This window comes from Loxodonta africana, chromosome 2, assembly GCF_030014295.1.
Source record: "Loxodonta africana isolate mLoxAfr1 chromosome 2, mLoxAfr1.hap2, whole genome shotgun sequence".
NCBI lineage: Eukaryota > Metazoa > Chordata > Mammalia > Proboscidea > Elephantidae > Loxodonta > Loxodonta africana.
In genome coordinates this window covers 19,431,367-19,436,979 of record NC_087343.1, presented here as the reverse complement: position 1 = coordinate 19,436,979, position 5,613 = coordinate 19,431,367, and the positions used below count along the sequence as shown (strand labels likewise).

At 43.8% G+C, this 5,613-nt stretch overlaps 1 non-coding gene across 1 annotated transcript; it reads left to right on the top strand.

Annotated features, from left to right (window-relative positions):
• The first annotated feature begins 426 nt into the window (after positions 1–426).
• TRNAG-CCC (transfer RNA glycine (anticodon CCC)) lies at positions 427–497 on the top strand. Its single transcript has one exon. It is a non-coding gene; the product is annotated as a tRNA-Gly (tRNA).
• The last annotated feature ends 5,116 nt before the right edge of the window (positions 498–5,613 follow it).

The window sequence follows — 5,613 nt, the reverse complement described above, 5'->3', positions numbered from 1 at the left end:
TCCAAAGCTGTTATGTTAAAAATAATTTGAAGAACGAACCTCTATTTATCAGGAAAGAGAGTGGGGGTCAGTAATAGGGTCTTGCACACGGGAGCAGTAGTAGGAAGGGGTATTACCTATGTGACGGATATACCAATTCTGGACTAAACTCAGAAATACCAAGGCTCTCTTCTTCGTAAACAATGCCCTTCCTCACTAAAGAGGGAGTTATGAATGGGGACTGGGTCCTTAGGAGAGCTTCAGGTTGGGGTTGAAATAGTCAGGACGATGTCCAGCTGCGACAGAGGGCTGATGCTGGGCCGGATCAGCTACCCCACAGCTGTGCAGCCAGCACGGTCACCACAGGCCATCAGTCACCAGTGTAGACACTTGTCTAGGCTCACCTCGTCAGACACATTTTAGGAGACCTGTATTTAATGATCTAGGGCATTGGTAGTTCAGTGGTAGAATTCTCGCCTCCCGTGCAGGAGACCTGAGTTCGATTCCCAGTCAGTGCACCTCATGGGCAGCCACCACTAGTCTGTTAGCACAGGCTTGCGTGTTGCTACGATACTGAACAGGTTTCAGTGGAGCTTCCAGACCAAGACAGACTAGAAAGGAAGGTCTGGGTCTACTGTATTTTTATGCAAATAGCATGCAGGTTCTGTGTTTGCCAGCCGCACCTCTCCCCTCCCGCCCCGTGAGGCACCCTCACAAGTACTGCCATGCCAATCCTCTTTCACATGTTGCAGTAAAAAAAATTAGCATAACACATTTAAGAAAATACCTGGAGAGGGGAGGGTGCCACTGGCAAACAAATGCATAAGGCATGCGTTATATGCATAAAAACAAGGTACTTCCAAAAACCAGTCGATGAAAGCCCTATGGATCACAGCAGTCCAATCCTACTGTACATGGGGTCACCATAAGTTGGGGGGCTACTCGGCGGAAGCAACAACAACATGTAATGATCCCAGTCAACTTTGCCTGCATTTGGGGTGTTCTGTCTCTGAAGCATAGGCCTTGATGTGAACCCCTTCAGTGGTGGACATGAGAACAAAAGTGACTGCTGGGGTGGAGCAATGGTGCTGAAGAAGTTAACCCAAGAACATGATTTTCGTTACAGGAATGTTTGGGACTCTCCACACAAATTCTTTCTTGTTGGCGAATTCCATGTTCTCTTCCAATTCATCTGCCTCACTCAGTTCTGTGTAGGCCCCCTCTGGGCGAGGCTGACCTGGCTCATGAGGATAGTCGTCACACCAACGTTAAATGTCTCTACTTTCTGGGCTGTTTTATCTTGGAGAAGGTTTTCCCAATAGCTTCATCTTCCCCCGACAAAAAGTTTAACTAACCTTTCCCTAGAGAGCTGATGTTTCTCTTCTACCTCAGTTCAACTGGAGAAGCTTGAAATACTGGCCCCAATTTTTTACTTCCCTGTGGCACTATATTCAAGATTGTCCATGGCCAAACAGAACTTAGAGTGCAATTCCTTGACCTTTGACTTTGCACTTGGCCGTGGACCTTTCATTGACTTATATAGTTTTTTATGCTGTGGTAACCCATTACTACAAAGTTGTCAGCTGAAAACTGTACTCATTTATGATCGTAGTGTCTATAGGTCCCTCACAAGTTCAGTGGGTGGGCTTGACTGGGTCCTCTGCTTAGGACCTTACAGATCAGAGACAAGGTGTCAGCAGGGCTGGGCTCTTATCTGGGGGTTCTAGGGATCAATTCACTTTGAACTTTATTCAGGTTGTTGGTGGATTTCAGTTTCTTGTGGTCATAAGATTGAGGTCTCTATTTCCTGGCCTTCTGTTAGCTGGGGCCAATCTTTGGGCCTATAAACCAAAAGAGGAAAAACAAAAAAACAAACTTGTTGCTGTCAAGTCAATTCTGACACATAGCGACCGTATAGGACAGAGTAGAACTGACCCATAGGGTTTCCAAGGAGTGGCTGGTGGATTCAAACTACCGACCTTTTGGTAAGCCACCATCTCACTTAACCACTGTGCCACCAGAGCTCCTTGTGCCTGCAGGTTGCCTGCATTTCTTCTCATGTTCTCCGTGTGCCCCGCCAGCAATGGGGAGTTGAGTTCCTCTCACAGGTCAACTCTCTCCCAGCTTCTCCTCTGCTGCATCTCTCTCACTCCAGGTGGAGAAAATTCTCTGCTTTTAAACAGCTCATGTGATTCGATTCCCTGTGTGGTGCAAACAGTTAATGCACTTAGCTGCTAACCGAAAGATTGGAGGTTTGAGTCTACTGAGAGGTGCCTTGGAAGAAAGGCCTGGTGATCTACTTCCAAAAGATCACACCCATCAAACGCCTTACGGAGCACAGTTCTATTCTGACACACTTGGGGTCTCCATGTGTTGGAATCAACGCCAACGCAACTATTTACGTATGTGATTAGATTGGACCCCCCTAGATAACCCTGGATAATCTCCCTATTTTAAGGCTCATAACCTTAATTATATCCTTAAAGTTCCTTTTGCCGTGTAATGTCACAAAATGCAGGGATTAGGGCCTAGACATCTTTGGGAGCCATTTTGCCTACCACATTGGCCAAGGGGATATTAGCAAAGGAGAAGCAGGCAGAAGCTTGAACTGCACACGCAAGAATGGCTGACCTCTGGCTCGTCAGTCAGCACCATGAGAATAACTCCCCCAGGTAGCTGATGGCCCTTTGGTCTGAACCCCAAAATGGACACACTTGGAAGAGCCCTGAGCCCAGATTGTAGTAAAGATCCAAGCTCAGCCCAACCTGCGCTTGAAACAGAGCCACCCAGCTGAGCTCAGCCTAGGATCAGTCCATCTGCAGCCGGTCAACTTGCGAACCTATTATCCTGAGAATGAAGACTTATTGTTGTATGCCACTGAGTTCGGGGGAGGTTTTTTTTCATGCAGAATTATTGTGGCAATTGCTGACTGTTATAACAACTGACCTTAAAAAGTAAAATAAATTTCCCCTTTGTCTATTTTTCTTCCTACCCCAATCTAAGGTTCTTTTCAAACCTGGTTTCAGTTCTAACTCATCCTAGAATGTGAGCTTCGTTACTATAAAAAAGGCTCTGAATAAGGACAGAAAATGTGGATTGGAATTCTTGATCTACTTTTGACTCACACGATCTTGGGAAGTTATTTGCTGTATATATGTCTTGAGTTTTGCATGTATAAAATCAAGATCATAAAACCAACCTCACAGGATTTTTATAAGAATTAAATAATATAATAAGTTTATTCATTCAACTGTTTTTTGGTCTGTTAATGAAAGGAATATTTATTGAATTCCTACTGTAAGCCAGACATGTTAAGAACCAAGGAATCAAAGATAATTAAGACAAATTTCTAATCTTCAAGAAGTCTATATGCTGTGAGAAAAGCATTTTGTAAATGCGAAAGCAGCCTACAAATCCAAGTCATTATTGTTATAGTTTATATTATTATTGCTGTTATTATTTTTCTTATCCCTTCCCACCAGAAATGAACTACCTTTCTATACTTCCTGTCCTATAGTCATCTAACCTGTCAATCAACCACTTGCTTATTATATAAGCTATCATCTCTAAAATCCCACGTTCACATTCTCTAACTGAGATAAAAGGTAGTTCCAGCTATGCACTGGGAAGGAGGCATTTCATTAAAAAACAAAAACCAAAAAAACCCATTGCCTTCGAGTCAATTCCGGCTCATAGCGACCCTAAATGACAGACTACAACTGCCCCATAGGGTTCCCAAGGAGCACCGGGTGGATTCAAGCTGCCGACCTTTCCGTTAGCAGCTGTAGCTCTTAACCACTACACCACCAGGGTTTCTATTCATTTCAGGGAGACCCAAATTCCCTAATGCCTGTAGGCAAGCATAGAAGTTTTTCAGATGAAAAGAATGGACCTTTCTCAGATCTATTTAAAATCCTCTTATTTATTTTCTTCACTCATAAAATGGACCTCAGAGTATTTTTGCCTCAGTGCCAAAATCCAACAGCACAAATTATATGCAATTCCAAATAAAAGATTATAACGGAAATTTTCTGACTCAATTTGTTGCTATAGTCCTCCCAAGCCCCATCTAGCTATTCAGCTTTTCCTCAGAATGAGAGCATTCCTGTAACTGCTTATGGTCCCTAATAGTTCCCTTTTCCAGACTCAGTTATTATTCAAAGTGTAACCCAATAGAATACGTTTGGAACATTGCATTACTGTCGTTCGCCATGCTGTTTGAGCTGTTGGTTTGCTTCCCTGCTTCTATCTCCTTTCTCCTTGTATTATGTCTCTGGACCGGAGAAAATTTTCCTTTGTTGGGCTGCACCTATTAGTCAAAAATAATGCTAAGTGTGCATAGCTTGACCTGTTCTGGAACAATTCACCAACAGCCCAACTGACAGGATATTGGCATAGAAACTGGCCTCAGGGACCCATCAACACCCCTGCTAGCACTGCCAGGAGGGCTGCTGCACTGTGATAAACTCCCCTTCCCTCCAAGGCCGTTGTTGACTTTGCCTCCATGGAGCAGTTTGAACTCTGTCTTGTGAAGTGGCCTCTGGTCCAGGCCCAAGGTTCACTCCAAAGCCACTGGGATGGCCACTGGGATGGCCTCACTGCTCTAAAAGAATTTTCTTATCTAGAAGATACGTCTATACGGAATGAATGAATAAATTGTAACAGGAACTGAACATCACCTTGCTTCCAAAGGAGGTGACCAATAAGGTAAAGATTACAGACACACCCACTGGTTAGGCAGGGGCCCTCTGGGAAGTGCAGTGTGTTTTTACCATTCTGATCATCACTTGCACCTGAATATGACCTCCAACATTTGGGCATAAGAGCTAGAGAGGCTGTGACATATCCTGGGAATGGGAGCTACTGTCTGCTAGTGCTGGCCTTAGGGAAGCTTGGTGAGACATGCCAGAGAAGCACATCAATGGAACTGGACCTAACCACCCCAAACAAAGAAAGACACTTAATGAGAATCTGGAGGGACAGGTAAACAAACAGAAAACAAGGGAAGCATTAGGGGCAAGACACAGAGAAAGCCTAGGGGAAATGAAATCTGAGTTTAGAGCAGTCTTGAACTCCTATTATCCCATTTCTCTGAAGCTTGTCGTACAGCATCCTCACTTGATCAAGAGTAGAAGTCTTAAATTGGCAGGCTCCAAAGAGATTTCATATCTCAATTCTGTGAGATTCAACAAAAATAAGATGCCTTTACTTCCTCCTCCTCCAATTTCTTGAAAAAACTTTAGAGTGTTGTCTTCTCTGTTTCAGCCAGAACCTTACAGCATTATAATAATAATAATAATAAAATAAAGAGACTTCAGAGGACATTTGTTGCATCCTTTTGCCTTGTGGCAAATTTCTCAAAACCACCCTTTTCATATTATGAGGCTATTATTAAACAAGTCAAACCAGAGAAGTTAATGCCCAACAGATATGTGGGCAGGGCCTTATCTCCTCCTGAGAAGGGACTCACCAACAAGCCCCTGGGTCTGGACATCAATTTAATCCCATTGGCCAGATGGTAGCCTTTCCAGGGTTGACACCATAACTTATTCTTTCCTCTACCTTCCATTGAGTCAGAATTGACTCCACGCAATTTTTTTTGGTATCTTCCATTGGATTTTCCAATGCTTGGCA